The sequence below is a fragment of the Hippocampus guttulatus genome, chromosome 7 (assembly GCF_054856545.1).
Source record: "Hippocampus guttulatus isolate MCC_2025c chromosome 7, RoL_Hgut_1.0, whole genome shotgun sequence".
In the NCBI taxonomy this organism is placed as follows: Eukaryota; Metazoa; Chordata; class Actinopteri; order Syngnathiformes; family Syngnathidae; genus Hippocampus; species Hippocampus guttulatus.
Window position 1 is genome coordinate 2,292,805 of NC_141267.1, and position 18,327 is coordinate 2,311,131.

An 18,327-nucleotide genomic window follows, 5' to 3' on the forward strand; every position below is an offset into this window, starting at 1 on the left:
ATTCGGATCTCACCATTACACCCACCCAGTTTGTATCTGTTTGTCTGAGAATGACTCCTTGCATGGCACCCCGTAACTCTGTCTGTTTGTTACTCACAGCTAGTGGAAGCAGTGTGAACTGAAAACCTCATGCAGAGAGAGAGCTCCCTGGAACTACTGAAAAATGACAAAAACAAGAAAACAAGACCAACTCAAGCGTGCACAAGCAGCTGTGAATAAGTGTGTGTTGCTCGGCATCGCCCTCGCTTCAGGGCTCTACCTGTCAGATTTTTTTTTCTCCATTAATGAATAAGACCCTCATCCTGACAGATACGATGCATCGGAAGAACATTGTAATATTAAAATGCAATGTTTCTTTTATATGAATTAAACTGCTATTAATATCCTGCCAAATTATTACTACTCAAAAGCATAAAACTACTTCCTCAAATGGAGCACATTTACATTGAAATATCTCTTCCACATCATGATTTAACACGAAAGGTGGAAGTGATTTTTAAGTATATGCGCATAGCCACAACTAAAATGTTTATTCGATACACACACACACACACACACGGATGCACGTGCACAAGCTCACCCCTTTTCTCTTATGCTCTCACTCCCCCAAGAGTAACAATACCGCAGACTTATCGATCCTGAGATGGTTTGTGGTATTAAAAAGGAATATGTGGCGAGTGAGTTGGGGTCTTGGTCAGCGGGTATCAGAGTGCAACACACGATCAATAGGGATACACAAGGTCTCTGTAATCCTAATTAACCCTCCACGTGAACATGGCTCATGCATAAAGGAGCTGTCTGTCTGCAAGAAAAGAAGAAAATATAATGAACTGCAAATATAAACAGAGCAAAAAGAAAACAGATCAGCAAACTATAATCAACTTGCAGTGTCTGTTCATTATTTTGTCATAATACAGTGGTTTCCAAATGGGGCAGCAGTCGTTCTAACATTCAGAATATAGAGAGCAGTGATGGGCAACTGGCCTCATGGTACCCTTGACCACACTGAGTAACCCTTTAAATAACATTCAAAGTGAGATTTTTTTTCTTGGGGCTCCAAACCATAGCCCACTACTGTTTTTACTTTCATCACCCACACTTGTTTTCAATAATGTGATGTGTTGCACATCTGAGAAGGCAGACTCTTGCCTCATTTTTCATTTCCACATTTTAGATTTTAACTTCTGTTTTAACTTTTTTTTAAATCTGAGAACTGTACATTTTTTGTAAGGCTGTGCTTACTACTTTTGGTCACGTCAAAACAGACACCAGCGGAGCTGGTCATCTTCCTATCTCGTTGACTTAGTGACACCATATGTTCTCCCCTGAACTCTTTGTTCACAACACGTTGGTCTTTTAATGATCTCGAGAGTCAAAAAGAAGTCCGCAGGTTCTAGGGCGTTTTCTATTCGGGCTCTGGAATGCCCTAACCACAGAAATTTAGAGCAGCTACCTCAGTTGAAATGTTTAAAACCCACCTTAACACTCATTTGTACACTCTTGAAATTAGTTGAACTGCATGTTGGCCTGTTTGACTGCCTTTTCCTCTGTTTGTCCTTCCCCCTCCTCCCTGATCTGGAGAGGAGGCTGGGTGATGATGACGCAAGTCGATGTCGCTGTATGGATTATAGCCCGATCGACGTGGATATGATTTGCACCACCTGAGCTGAACAAGAGCTGGGTCGACCACTTGGAGGCGCTGCTATGAAGATTTCTTCATGACCAACTGGGCCGGGTTGGGTGGGGAGCGGGGGGGGGGGGGGGGGGATCAAGTGGTTAGCAAGTTGACCTCACAGTGCAGAGGTACCGGGTACGATTCCAACTCTGGCCTTCCTGTGTGGAGTTTGCATGTTCTCCCCGTGCCTGCGTGGGTTTTCTCCAGGTACTCCTGTTTCCAAAAACATGGATGGCAGGCTGAGTGAACACTCCAAATTGTCCCAAGTTGTGAGTGTGAGCGCAGATGGTTGTTCGTCTCTGTGTGCCCTGTGATAGGCTGGCAATCAGTTCAGGGTGTCCCCCGCCTACTGCCTGAAGACAGCTGGGATAGGCTCCGGCACCCCCCGCGACCCTTGTAAGGATAAGCGGATCAGAAAATGGATGAAATGATCCATATTATAACCAAGGACCATCATTCTAGAACCCTGTGACATTTGGTGAGGGTGGTGGGATGGCTGACCAAAATATGCGAAGTGCTCTACAACTCAAAGACTGAAAAGAAAAGGCTGGATCCCAGCCATGGAGTAGAGTCGTCTGGAGCTGTAGGAGTAGTACACCCACCCAGAGGTGAGCTCCTAGTCCTGATGAAGGACAATATGGCAGAAACGAGGGGAAGTTCTGCTGGATGAAATATACAACCTTTGTTTCTCCTGACAATCATCTACTCTTTTTCACGTAAGCAAGCCAACGGTGGCAAAGATGAAGCTCCTACTTGTTCAACAGCACTTGCCTTTATTACATCTCTCGATTGTAATGCGCTTACTTATGGAGTCAGCCAGTCCTCTCTTAGAGACTCTATGGCAGTCAAAATGACCAGGACCATCCTACTGCCAGTGTCAGAGATGTTTGCTTGGAGAGCAATATGTTTTCAAAGACATTTGCATGTGATCAGGTGTGGGTAAACAGGAAGCAAAACTTGAGAAGGAAAGGGACAAGAGGTCCTTGACACAAAGGAAAATGAGCAAGTCAACAAAATGGACACAAAAAAAAAAACGATGCTCTCTATCTTTATGTGACCTATCCCTACCACATCACTTTTTGGCATTGAAGAGTTTATAAACTGATAACATGAGAGAACATAAACACACTCACGCAAGACAAATAGGTGGAAGAGCAGAAACACTGGAAAACAACGGGGGAAACTACCATCATAGCAGAAAGATGCAAAATAAAAAATATGTTTTCCCAACCTTTGTTTTTTGTTTGTTTGTTTTTTTCGGAATTAAATATTTTACTATTTTTACACTTCCAGAAACCTTGGGCTTTGGAGTCAGAGAGTCATGGTTGAAAGCCTGCTGCACTCAGCTGTAAAGATGGCACCTTGTTGTTGGAGAGGCGCTAGTCTGCTGTCGACGTACCTCTGAGCAAAGCCACTTTCCTTTCAACCCAACTCAAGAGGTGCAGCACTCTTTGCCCATGCTTTTCACTCCGACATATCTCCTGGCTTTCTTGCATGTGTGTGGTTCATAATAATAGACCGCAATGTAAGTTTGAATTTTCACTTGAGGGATGAGCTTGAGTACAATACATTAAAAATAGTTGCCCCTCAAGGTAAATCTACACTAATGAAATATTAGAATCAGGGTCAAAAGTGAACATTCCCAGCCCCCGTGTCAAACGACTGATCCAGAGTGACATATTTTGAATTTACAATTTGAAACAAATTCTTTTCCAGAGGGAAAAATGAAGTTTGGAGTGTCAAAGTGTGACTACAGGTATAAGCCAAGTGTCAGAGCACGGTTTACAGCCTTACAGGACAATGAGCTCTGATCATTATGTTTCTGTATGTAGAATTTGGTGTGAACAATGCTCATGAACTCTGTGGGCACCTCCCACTGTGGACCCCTTTTAGATAGTCCCTGTGCTTGCACATAGGGCTTTGAAGTGTGTATATATAAGGTGTGTATTCTCTGTCTCTCTCTCAAACACACACACACACACACACACACACACACACACACACACACACACACACACACACACACACACACACACAATAATTCATTGACAACTGTCCAAAACACATTCTATCCTTTTTGTTGTGGTGTTCTGAGACAGATTTGGATCCTGCATAATCGGATTCACAGGTCCTAGGTTACTACGGCTTCAGTGAATGAAAAAACACAGAATTAAAGCCTTCTACGTTGTCATAAGGGAGTGATGTTTAGAGTCTCACCATTCATGTGGGAAATCTCTAACACAATTCCCCCTCTCAGTGAGGTCAATGACATTTATACGTGCACAAAAACACTTGTACGTGTGAAATACTTTGAAATGAGTTGCTACTGTGCTCATGAAGCATTCAAGTATGGGTATTCAGGTGTTGCTGTTCCACACAGGTCTGCACACATTAATTTTTCTGTCTTGGTTTTAACCTTCAAACAAAGCTGCTGGAAAGACCATTCATCCATTTCTACACCAATTATCCATATCAAACTTTAGATGGAGGCTATCCTATTTCACTTTGGACAAGAGACGGGATTCTCCTGGACTGGTCACCAGTCAGTCGCAGGTCACGTATAGACACTCACTTTCAACATGCACGCATCAGGTTGCAGTTTAAAAAAAAAGGGTGTTTTGCGCCGTTGTGGGTTTGAACACAACCGTATTTTCTGCACTATAAGATGCTTCAGAGTATAAGTTGCAGCCTCAACGAATGGTCTATTTTAAAACTGTTTCCTCTATAGAACACCCTCCATTATAAGGTGCACTAAATAAAAGCTACAATAGTGGCTGGAGTTGTGCTATTAAGCTAGGCTAAAGGGAATACAAAACAATACCGTTTTATTTATTCAGAGCTTTCCCAACCGCTTCAGCTGGAACAAAACACTTTACAGAACATTTAAAATACTACGTACAAGAAATCAGAATATTGATCCACATGTAGCTTCCTCAGGATGTAGCATGAAGCATAAATCCATAAAAATACAGGGTTTTTCTCCTGGAGAACTGGTTCCAAACACTGACATGAAACATGTAAATACAAATGGCAGTACAAAACAATAAATGAAAGACAAACGTTTCGAAGACAATTGATTCAACAAAAAGGCACACAAACCTTCTGGGCTCACATCCACAAGCGGCTAAATATCCTGAGAAGTCTTGCTTGTCTCCATCTTCCTTGGTTTAGTCAGCAGTTAACAATGCTTTTGGTATTATCTTTGTTTCATAATGGCTGCGCAGAGATCACAAAGTTGTCTGTTTGAGTGTGTGTTGGCGAATGCACATGTCAATTCGTGTCTGGCAGAACCCTTTCAGGTTACAATTGGTTTATGCTAATAATCACAGCTAGATGGCATAGGAACACGGACAGGGAAACAACTCAATGGGGAAAATAAAGAGAATGTAACACCCTATTGAAGGCGCATCGGCTTTTGAGAAAATTGAATGCTGCATTTAGGTGTACCTTATAGTGCAGGAAATATGGTATGTGATTCGCCGCCAATCAAAGTGGCTCCTCTTGTTCCCTTTAAAATATATTTGAAGATGTGCAGGGTCTGCAGTGTTTGGCACAAGAAGAAACTGATTTGCTTGTGTCTATGCAGGAGTGCAAAGTGGAAGTGTGCAAAGTACGTTTATAAGGAAGTGCGATCAGACCTCCTTGGACAACTGATGTCAAATTGGCAAGGGGGAGAGTAGTACTATAAAGGTATGAAGTGACCACTTGGAGACCCCGTTTAACTCCAATTGTTCATCTCTGTGCGTGATCCCTCCCTTGCCACCTCGTACCGGTGCCAAGGCCAACGGGGTTCATTTAAAAAGGGAATAATAATGTGATCAGTAAATTAATCTCGATCACGATTCAGATTCATTTGATGCATGCTGTTTTCATATTTATGAATGAAACATGTAACGATGAATGAAGGACATTTAGCTATAATTTTTTATTTCTAGTTATAGTTTACTCTTAGATGTAAATTCAGTTAGTTGTTTCTTTCTTTTTTTTGTAAAAGAATTTATTTCACTAGTTTTCCTTCACTATAATAATCTTGTCCTGAGGGGTGTTTTGCATGTATACCTGCACCTGTGTCTCTTTGAGTTTGTTTCGCAAATATCAAGGCACAGTTGATAAAAGAACCATGATGCTTTGTTGTTCATGTTTAGCATTAGCATACTGAGTCCATCGTCTAGGGGTCTTCAAACCTGAGGAACAAGATTGAAGAACTCGGCCATAGAAGGTGGCAAGGTTTTCTCTTTAATTTGTTGTGAAAGTCAGCCAGAGTTTGAAATGCATGCAAATGACACCGACAGGACTAAAGGACTCAGAAGTTAAACATCAAAAGTTCCAGTTTTTGTCTCTGTGTATGCTCCATCAAAACCTGTATAACGTGTGATGGCTGAGCAGTAAATCCAGTGATATGATGGGATAGACCAGGGGTGTCAAACTCATTTCGCATCGTGGGCCACATACGGCCTAGGGAGATGTCAAGTGGGCCGGACCATTAAAATTATACCATACTCTGCTATAAATAACCAAAATATCATGTCTTTCCTTTGTTTTGGTGTAAAGAAGCACAAGAACATTAGGAAAATATTGAAATTTAATGAACTATCCTTTTACAAAACATTTCATGAAACACCTCATATTTCCTTAGACAAATGTGCAATTTACTTTTATCATTCACAAATATGCATTGCAACTGATCCCACTGATTGTACAAAGGCACAAAACTTTAATTGGTACTGAAAAATATAGTAATGCACTTTAAGATTAAATGAGACTTTTAAAGAAAGGAATTTTTAAACCACTTACACATACGCATATAAAATCTAAATGTAATCCCTGCGTACACCTTACAAACTAAGGAGAGTGATTTTAAATGTGTAATGAAGAAAGTGTTCGCCTGTCCTGTAAATCTGTAAACTTCATACATGAAACATACATACACATACAATACATACTGAAAATTTATAGAGTTGTATGAACAGTAGAATTCCATCACACAACTTTTGTTTTGAAGCTGCTGACTAACATTAAAGTGCACATTTTTTAAATCACCACAGTAAGGATTCATCTTCACAGAGGTGTATTCTTTCAATGCAAACAGTATCTAAGGCAGCATTTTAAAGGTGTTAGTCTAGTCTGGACTTGTATTTGTTCCTGAAACTTGGCATCTCTTGGCCTGTACAAGTGCATCAACACCAGGTGTCATGTCCTGACGAGCTGTCACTTTCAGAATGTCATTTAAGTGCTTGTTTGTGAGCCTTGAACGCATTTTTGTTTTATTGATTTCATCACTGAGAAAGTTTGTTCACAAAGGTAGGTTGTCCCAAACATGCACAAAATTTTAGCAGCCAGGGCTGTTAATTTGGGGTACCCTGGTAGTAGATACTGATAAAATCTGTCCAGACCTACAGAGGCAAATTTGCCCTTCAAATCTGCATCACACTGCAAATCAATTATCTCTAGCTGAATTTCGACCGGCAGATCAGAAGCTTTAACTGTGAAAGGTGAGCGAAAAACTGAAAATTCTGTCTCAAGTTCACCAAATACCTGAAAACGTTTCTCAAACTCCCGCAGTAGTCCTGCAAGTTTGTCTTTGTACCGTTTCATGTCCGCATCAGGTCTGGTCACACACACATCTCTCAGACAGGGGAAATGAGCAGGGTTGCCATTTGCCAGTTGCATCTCCCACAAAGTCAGTTTCAACTTAAATGCATGTATGTTGTCAGAAAACTGTGTGACAACTTTTTTGCGGCCTTGCAACATTTTGTTCAGATTGTTCAAGTGTTCAGTAATATCAACCAAGAATGCAAGGTCCCGTAGCCATTCCTGAGATTGTAATTCCAACACCGGTTTTCCTTTTTTCTCCATGAACTGTCCGATTTCCTCTCGTAGATCAAAGAAATGCCTCAGCACAGCGCCTCGGCTTAACCATCTCACTTCAGTGTGGTATGGCAGGCTGTGGGTAATGTTGCTGTCGCTGAGAAGTTTGTCAAACTGACGATGGTTCAGACCTCTGGACCGGATGAAATTTACAGTGCGAACAACCACCTCCATGACGTGGTCCATTTTCAGCGACTTGCAACACAATGCCTCCAGGTGCAAAATACAGTGAAATGTCCAGAAACGATCTCCTCCATTAAGGGCTTGTACTTTGTCTTTGAACTTTGTCGCGACACCTGCTTTCTTTCCGACCATGGATGGCGCGCCGTCTGTAGCCAGGCTGACAGTGCGGGACCAGTCCACTCCAACTCTGTCCAATGCAGCAACGACAGAGCCGAAAATGTCCTCGGCTGTTGTGGTGTCCATCATTGGCACCAACTCAAGAAACTCTTCAGTAACAGTCAATGTCTCATCAACTCCTCGAATAAATATGGCCAGTTGGGCCACGTCTGTGATGTCAGTGCTCTCGTCAATTGCCACGGAAAATGCAATAAATGACTTGACTCTCTGTTTCAATTGACTGTCTAAATCTGCCGATAGTTCCGAAATCCTCTCTGCTATAGTATTCCTCGTCAGGCTAATATTGGCAAAAGCTTGTCGCTTCTCGGGACATACAAGTTCAGCCGCCTTCATCATGCATCGTTTAACAAAGTCACCGTCGGAATACGGCTTCGATGCTAATGCTATTTCGCTAGCAATTAGGTAGCTGGCTTTTACCGCTGCTTCACTGACTTCTCGGCTCTGGATGAAAGTTGACTGCTGTTTCCTCAGACCCGCCAGCAATTCGTTAATCTTATCTCTTCTCAGTTGTCCTTGCAAGCCGTCATATTTTTCGCTGTGATGAGTCTCGTAGTGGCGTCGAATATTATATTCCTTCAATACCGAAACTTGTTGCAAACACACCAAGCACGAAGGTTTTCCGTGCATCTCTGTAAATAAATAGGACGTGGTGCATTTTTCTTTGAAAATTCTACACTCCTTATCTACTTTTCTCCGTTTGGATAACGACATTTTGGCTAATGAGGGTGTAGCGGAGAGGTAGAGACCAAGGTATTAACAACGTCGTAACAAGCAGCAGATGGCCCATTGATACCGTCTGCTGTTTTCAGTCTGTCTCAGTGATGCGGCTTGTCTTCTACTCTGATGGAAAGAGTGCGCCCCTTAGCAGATAATCCATGAATTGCAGCAAATTAAAAATATTAATTCCATGTCTTTTATGCATTTTTTCCACTGCAGGCCTGATCGAACCTCCTTGGGGGCCGGTTCCGGCCCGCGGGCCGTATGTTTGACACCCCTGGGATAGACCAAAACATTCCCAATGCTCACAAAAACAGATATTAGTTTAAAAATAACGTCGGTCTAATTAGTTTTCAGTTGTGTTTGTGAAGGCAGAATATGGCTGGGGCGACTGATTAATTAAGAGAATTAAGTCTTTGATATTAATGAGGAGGCTCTCCCATGACACCCTTCAGAAATGTATTCAAACAACAGAAAAGTTTTCTCTCTGACAAAATATTGACCTTTATGCTGTTTGTTCACTGATGATGTGATGCATCTTTAAAATACAGATATAGACAGACACGTCCTTAGAAATCAGATTTAAGGGGGCCACATGTAAAGCACGGGAAAAGAAGGGTGTAATTATTAATAGCCTTCAGACAATTAATTTTGTTCTATATATTGTACTGTATTTTGCCACTCCCAGTCAACGGGCTTCAATGGTGCCATTTGTGACAACCGCTTGCAAGTATTATTCTAGACAACATTTACAGTTCCATACATAGATGCCATCCAGAGTACGTCGAGGACACTGCCTTATTGGATGTGGTAAAGTGAAGAGATTTGTGATGATTTGGCCTCCTCCGCTTACTCCTTCGAGATGTATCATCAAGCCAGCACTCATTGGATTACGACAAAACCACTGTTTTTTGATATGATGTAGTTATAACTCACCTTTATGAATATTATTTATTTGGACACATTCAACATGGCAGAAGTGCTGAAGTAACGTTACAAATGGGGCACCCGGTTTAACGGGTGTCTGCAACAGAAATAAAAAGGGAAAAAGGAAAAGAAAACCGATCTTAATATTAGATATACAAAGGGTTTGTGGCTTCTGTGGTTTCTTATATGGAACAGGATCAAAGGCTCTCTAGTTGCTCACCCAAATTTAATATGCCCCCCTAACCAACCCCACCGCAGGAAGTGTCCTGGAATGTGATTGTGGCATGGAGAGTCTAAAATGCGTAATGTATGAATTTCTCACTTAATATCTGAACACTGTGTTCTATCCTCACCAAAATATCTGATGACATCTCTACTAATGCGCTGTTCAATCTCTGACAATATAAGAATGGTCACCCCAATATTACTTATTTTTTAAGGCTGTGATTGTTGTGGTATTTTAGAGTTTTCCGCATTTGTTTTGGTGACGAATGATTGTCATTTTTGGTCATATTAAACTTTCTTATGCTTACACGATGTGAAGCTGTAGACTGTCCACTGTCGTAGTCTATCGCTGGGTCCTCGGCTCTCGTTATTCACAAAAATGTAAGTATTTTCCAGACATGTAATGCTATGTTACACAATGCCACACACACAAAAAACTGTCAGATTCACTTAAAAAACCATGCAGGACACTTGCACGCCAACATAGATGTATTTGTTGTGTACAGGTCTGTGTCAGGTTTGGATTCGAGAAAAGTGAACTTGGAAAGAATTGACAAAAAAGGTTATCTCAACAAAAATAGGTCATCCGACAAAGTTCAACAAAGAATGCTGGTACACCACCAGGAAAACGGGACAATCAAAAATGCTTGCAAAAAAAGGCAACATTATTTTCACTAAGGCCGTGATGATAGGTTGTTGTCGATAAGAATGGTCTGATCACCAATTAGCCCATTATTTCTTCAGATTTTTAATGTCTTACTGATAAACTGAATATTTTAATATTTCACAACACAAAAACAAGCTACTATGATAAAATAATGGAAAAGTTAATATTATTATTATTACTTTACTAAAGTTATTTTTAGAGATCCGCGCCTCAAGTTTGGGGCAAAAACATCTCTGGTCTGCCCGTAGGGACTGGTCTGGGAATAGGTATGGATATAGCTCTAGAGGGGAAACATCATTACCAAGTCTGTTGTCTGTTAAATCAAAGTACTTCCCCGGCTTTGATATAAGATCCTTGTGCTGACTGGGATGGGAGTTTGTAGCCTGGTTAATGGAGAGATGATGAATAAGTCAAATGCACAAACCTATTTCATTGTGGTTTCATGTGCGCTTTTTAGATTTGCTGAGTTGCACTGCAGTGTTCTGCTTTTCATAGCGAGTTCACAAGGAAAAGGATACTATCAAACAGAATTTGTCAAGACTGGAAATAGACAATAACATCAAACTGAATTAAATATGAGAATGCAAGAAAAAAACAGAAAGAAAGGAATATAATTGGCCAGAGTTCGCCATCATTTTTTATTATGGTGTGACAAAAACAGAGGTTTCTGTGAAGAGCTTCAAAGTGTGTTGCTGATTCGTCTGCTCACCAGATGCATGCTGGAAAAAAAGGGGAGGTGGTGGCAGAGGTTTTGTTGAGGAACCCAAAATGTAAAAGTAGTGTTGACTAAACTGAACACCGAAGCATCGTCTTTTTAACAGCAGGGACTTTTCATGAACTGTGCTAATTTAATGTGTGCTAAAGCAAACGATGCATAAAGTTGCTCTGCGCACCACACTATTTCCAGTGACTGTAGCAGTGTTGATGGGTGCATCAGAAACTATCCAACTGTTAATTCTCTGCACCCCTGATCCTCACAAGAATCACAGGTGTTCTGGAGTGTGAACCCCAGCTGACTTTGGGCAAGAGGCAGGACACGTCCTGTACTGGTCAACTGTTAGTTGCAGAGCATTGAAATAAGAAAACCTTTATTAGTCTCGCAATGGAGAAATTCCCAATTCACAGCAGCAAAGTTATGAAAGGAAGAAGTAGAACAACAAAATATAGGAGCTGCTGGAAAGGCAGCCACTCTCGCGGCGCCATTTTGAAGTCAAAATAACAAAAATAACACAACACAAAGGACACAGACAGTCGTGCAATCTTCACCAATTTTCTGCATACACTTTGTTGTCTGAAGCAGTTATAGATGAAAGAGGAGAGGATCAAAGTGTCCTTTCACCAGTGGATCAGAGACGTCATGCTGAAAATGTGCACACGTCTGCTACTAGCTAAGTTTTGAAAGCAAACACGAAGCTGTAGCGTCCATTGACGAAAAGAGATGAGTTCACTTCTCCCATCCCACGTAATCCACTTCAAACTCCAAGCCGCGACTCCCAGTTCCAAATCCGCATCGGCGCTCCGCGCTAACGCTCCTTTCTTCTCATCGTCGGCTCCTCAAGGACTTACATCCATCCAGCCGCAGGCCGTTCAACAGCACCGATCTCTCCCCTGAACAAAGCGGGGCTGTGAAAAATGCTGCCCATTACAGGCGCAAGACACAAGCGCCCCGGGACTGTCCAGCAACGACAGTCAAATGGCGCCGACATTCCTCCCAGTCAAAAACAGTGCTGGTATACCTATGCTGCCGAGAAGGCGCAACCACCAAGCACAGAGTCTCCTCCTTGATGAATGTCGTGGCCAAAAAATGCTGAAAAAAGTCCACATCAGGTCCACACGACGTAACAACAAACACAAAGTGACAAAACAAACACAAAAACAAAAAAAAAAGCAAGGCTCATGAGAGCACTTGCTGATGGCTGCCTACTCGGGCACCATCTTGACTTCAAAATGCACAAACCACGCAAGCTAACATTCACACCTGAGAAACCAGTGATGTATTCCTCGAATATGACCACATTTTTTGGTAATAAATCGAACATGCTACTCTGACCAGACCAGTAATCACATTACTTATCTAATAAACGCTGGTCTACATGTTAGTCAATTTATAAGTAGATCAGGGTGGCCCGGTAGTCCAGTGGTTAGCACGTTAACTTCACAGTGCAGAGGTACCGGTTTCAATTCCAGCTCTGGTCTCCCTGTTTGGAGTTTACATGTCCCCCCCTCCCCCAGGCCTGTGTGGGTTTTCTCCGGGTACCTCCCACATTCCAAAAACATGCATGGCAGGCTGATTGAACACTCAGAATTGTCCCTATGTGTGAGTGTGAGTGTGGGTGGTCGTTCGTCTCTGTGTGCCCTGCGATTGGCTGGCAACCGATTCAGGGTGTCCCCCGCCTACTGTCCGAAGACAGCTGGGAGAGGCTCCACCACCCCCCGCGACCCTTGTGAGGATAATGAATGAATAAGTAGATCCATCAATCGTTCAATCAAATTTTTATTTAAATGGCACCTTTCATACATCAAAGGCAACACCAAGTGCTAACCAAAACAAATGATAAAAGATAAAAACAAATTTCCTGTGGGATGCACAGTTGAAAGAATAAAATCTTACAGTACTTCCAGTTTATTTTGATCCCAATCTGAAAAATATTTTATTTTGAAAACGGACGAATTCTCTGTTACATCTGTCTAGGACTCGAAGAAATATTGGTTGCATAATGCTAGTATCAAAGCTTGCTAAATGAATAAAAAAACAGACATATTTGGAAGGTTTCTTGGCAATGGGAAAAAGTTCCAGTGATGAGATAACGCAACAGTCTATGACCAGAAGCAAAAAAAAAAAGGTCAATTTTACAGACAATAGAGGAGTTTGGGCTTTTCCGCCTTCCTCACAATGTTGTGCCGGCGAGCATGTTGAAATGCAAGACCCACTAACAAAGCGGCCTTTGCCATTCGTCATGCATTGCTGGCTGTAAGAGTCGGCACAAAAAGGTTTCTTTCGACTCCAGATAATCTTTCCAAAATAAGGATTTGACACCCACCCAAAGGAATCGCGATTGATCACCGGGAGCTCAGCTGTTGCTATGGTTGCGAGCCACAAACATCTTTGTCGGTTAGCAGTCCGAAGAAAGCTTCACATAAACGCAGTTGTGCTATTGTTTCTCTTGTCTTCGTTAATAGTTAAGCAGTGATTATTTTAATGTGGCCAGCAACTTTCCAGCTCACGTTATTTTGCGGCTCTGATTGGTCAGTTGCTTCAGCAAGGAATTCTGGGCCAGCCGTGAATCGGCTATTTTACCGTGATTAAAATAGGCTAGGCGGACCGGTGGTCCAGTGGTTTAGTGGTTCGCGCATCGACCTCACAGTGCAGAGGTTCAATTCCAGCTCCTGCCTCCTTGTATGGAGTTTGCATGTTCTCCCGGGGCCTGCGTGGGTTTTCTCCGGGTACTCCGGTTTCCTCCCTCATTCCAAAAACATGCATGGCAGGCTGATTGAACACTCTAAATCTTCCCTAGGTGTGAGAGGAAGCGCGGATGGTTGTTCGTCTCTATGTGCCCTGCGATTGGCTGGCAACTGGTTCAGGGTGTCCCCCACTTACTGCCTGAAGACGGCTGGGATAGGCTCCAGCACCCCCCGCGACCCTTGTGAGGATAAGCTGATCGGAAAATGGATGGATGGATGGATAAAATAGGCTGGCCATGAATAGGTTATTTTAGCATGATGTGTAAACAGCTGTTATGGTTCAACTGGCTTCCAAAACTAGTTTCCGATTCCAGGTGTGGCCATTGGGGATGGGAACTCACATAATTTTGCAATTCCGATTCTATTATTGATTCTCTTTCACAATCGAATGGTTCATCTATTCTTTTATCGATACTTTTTGGGGGGAAAAAGGAGACATGTAGTCGTAAAAGAAAGTAGCTTTGTGTCCTAAATGTATTTGTTTGTTTGTTTGTTTATTGAACATAAAAACATATACAGTCATAAATTGACAGAAAGTAAGGTCAGTAAAATAGTAAAAAGGAAAGAAAAATCAGTCATCATACAACACAATTATTATGTTCAAAGGAGTAGGAAGAAGTAAAAAACTTATCTAGTCCTACCCCAAGTTATGTATTTATATATAAATAGATCATTTTTATATCAATCAGAAAACAAAGAAGGAAGAAGTCTCCATAAAGGCTCAGGGTTTTACCCCTAACCGTGATATTTTTACAACTTTTGGTTTGTATCGGGATTTTATACATACACACCCTGGCACTCTTGTGTCAATTTTCTCTTGTATTCATAATGGATATTGCAGTACCTTTCTCTATTTATCAACTTAATTCTGATTTATTATTATATTTAACTAATGGTTAGAATTTATCACCTTAATTCTGATTGATGTAGGTTGTGTGTACTATTTTTTTGAATTTGTTTTTGAACTCAGCAAGCGATTTACTCATTTTCAGGTCCGTTTCGAAGTTATTCCACAGATTAACACCTTTGACAGATACACTTCTTTGCTTGATGTTTGTTCTTGTTTTGGATATTTTGTATAGGTTGGTACCTCTTAAATCATAGCAGCTTTCTCGAATTTAGAAAAACTTCAGAATGTTTTGGCAGAGCAAGTTATTGTGTGCTTTGTACATTAATTGGGAGATTTTAAAGTCAACCAGGTCATAAAAGTTCATCGTTTTTAATTTGATAAATAGTGGATTTGTGGGTTCCGTATATTTTGTATCTGTCAACGTGATACATTTTTAAAAGCAATATGACCTTTCAAACCCAACAGTGTGGTCTTCAGACATCCCTATTCTAGGACTCCTTGATGCAGTGCCATGGGGTCTGTCCCCAGAATGAAAAAGATTTGTTTTGAAAATAATTGTGTCTATCTGTATATGGGTGGGGCAGTGGGCGACTGGTTCGAACATCCGACTCACAGTGCAGAGGTCAAGGGTTCGATTCCGGGCCCCGGCCTATCTGTGTGCCCCAAGTGTAAAAATAAGTTATATTAACTATTAAATGTTAAAAAGTCAAATACAATGTAATACTATTTGATAAGGCTCGGCAACAAACCAGATAGTATGCGGATCCCACAAATGCAGATTCATACAAATCACGATACAACAAGATTTACTTAAAGAAAAACAAAGGACAGACAAAGTGTAAACAGAAATCGCTGGCAACAAAGAACCAGGAAAATCCAATAAGAACGAAAAGCGCTTGCAAAAGGCAAGATCAAAATGGAAATCCGAAAAGACACAAAATGAAATACCAAAAGTCCAAATAGGCTAAATTTAAATCAGAAGCTGTTAACAAACCAACTAAAATACTTAAACAACGAGAACCGGAACAGAAGTGACTATGAACAAGAACGGAATGTCGAGAAAATATCTCTTGAGCATGAACAGCAAGCAGGGTCAATTGTCCGACAGTGACGAAGCATCTTGGCAGTCCTTAAATACATGGCAGGCTTGAGTCGTAACAAGGCACACTCTTCACTCCAGCTAGTGCTGAAAACAAACACCGACAGAGCCAAAACATGACACTGTTACGTAAATTCAAAACAAATCAATTTAAAAACTCTCGCGGTAACTTTCCTGCGTAAAAACGAAAGACCTATGGTTGCACATACAAGATGCAATTAGTATGAAATGGATCCACTTAGCTACCTAAAGTGTATAATGAATAATGTTGCCTTTGATGCAGGACTGCTTCACTGCTTAGGCCAATTTTTGTTCTGTGCACTGGGGAAAGAACACCCATATACATAAATTTATGTGGTGCATTAGTTAGCTTTACCTTGACTTGTAAATTTGATAGTTGCTCATTAAAGGAAGGCTCTGTATGCAGTTGTCCTAACGCGTTGCTATAATTTGGGCCTTTCAAAGGGGCAGAAATTTGAGCACATTAATTTGACCACCCGTCTTGGAAGTTAATTTGTTCATTAAATATGTGCTTTGTGGTACCTGTACTGCACTCCCAACTGCTATGTGACACATAATTAGGAGTGTCTCCCCTCTCATAAGAGTTAATCCTTACCTCAGTGTTGCAGTATGGATTATTTTGGAGTTCCCAGGAGGAGGGAAGTGTATACGGTAAGTGCTGTCTTGAAAGCCATGAAATGAAAACGGATGGTTTAGAAACCTTCTGTATCATGACATTCTCAAATACTTCTAAATACCGGTATGCCATTTGCCAGTTATTTAGATGAAAATTTGATTCCATTGTCACATATATTGTAGTTCTGGAGAAATGGTAAATACCGTAAAATGAGCATGTTGTCACCTAAACAATATACCCGTTTTATGGTCATCATAGTGAAAAATCACACAGAAATTCACTTTTTTAAACCTATCTCACATGCGTTTCCATTTTTTGCGCAACTCTAAAGCAAAATTTGGCTGCTAATTGATTTTATTCTTAGAAGAAGTGAAGGTGCTTTTGTATTATTGTCAGAGATGTTCGCTCGGACGGTCGACAAAGGCTCAAACACAGGAACAGATTGTCTTTCTCTGCCGGCAGGAGGTGCAGTTTTCTATGAAGCCACTCCGTGTGCGCTTCCCACTGACACCCGACCCCTGCAACCTCTGCCGGCCCTTTTATTGACTGTATATGTAAATTACAAGGAATATATCAGAAAAACACTCCCATCTTCATTAGCATGATACACCTCTGGACGGCCCCATTGGGTCGCCCCTCAGACAAAGCATTCTCTTGGTACCAGCACCAACATCCAAAATAACAGACACGTGTACATTTTAACGAGCGGTGTCTGTAATCTGGCTCGTGACCCTTTCTCATGATGGAGTGTTCGAGTACTCCCTTCCGTCCAAGGTTAAATCTTTCTCTCTGAGGTACCATCTGCTTGGGTCCCTTAATCTCTCTATGCTTCCATTGTGTGCAAGATGCTCTTAACACAAGCATTTCGAGGTCAATCAAGCATGTAACAAGATGAAACTTTAAAACATGACAACATTGTCTTTTTCTATTCTAACAATTATTCAGTTTAAGTTTCAAAGGTTGATATTTCAAAACCATTATCCTGAAGAAAATAGTAGATATGACATTCCAAACCCTTTTCTAACCGTATAGTATACAGTTAGCAACGTATACGCCGTATACTGTATGTTAAAACAATGCGAATGTTCATGACTACACCAAAATGCTACACGAATGTAAAATGGGTACAAAACACTCTGGCTCAGCTTTAACAATGAATGAAAAGACATGCCATTACAGCACATGATTCTTACTGTTATGAATATGACTCTGCTTACTTTACACAACTTCCAGTGAGTAGTGAATCCCCTTGTTCATTTTTTTTTCTTTTGACCACTTGGCCACCGCTACCTGAGACAAATATTGGAAGACACAAATTGTTTACAATAGTTCTTGGTGGTGGTTAACTGCAATTTGTACTTCTATTCCTGAACATACGGGTACCACCACAAACCTGCCTGACATGATAGACCCACAATAACTTTCTTGAATGCCCCAATTGGCTACTTATATATGATTCAACTTCTTGTTGAAAAGAAAGAAATTTCTGTGAATCTAATCAATAAATAGCATGGGATTTTCTCACAATGATGATGTATTTCTTTAATACATATCTCATTATGTGTGTGGCCTTTGAACCTTACTTTACCGATGAGGTCAAACATCCCTGGAGGCCTCATTATACTACAATGGAGGATCGGATTAAAGAATCATTCATGGAATAATACGGGCCCTGGTTTATTGCTGTATTTTAACCCACACTCTCTAAGCGGACAGTGCTGAGCTCACTTCAGAACACCATGCAGATCCATGTATGGGCCTTTAATAAAACGATGGACTGGTGAAGTAAGCCAATTAAAATTTTGTTGCACAGTAAATAGAAGAGCAGCAAGTTTGGGCC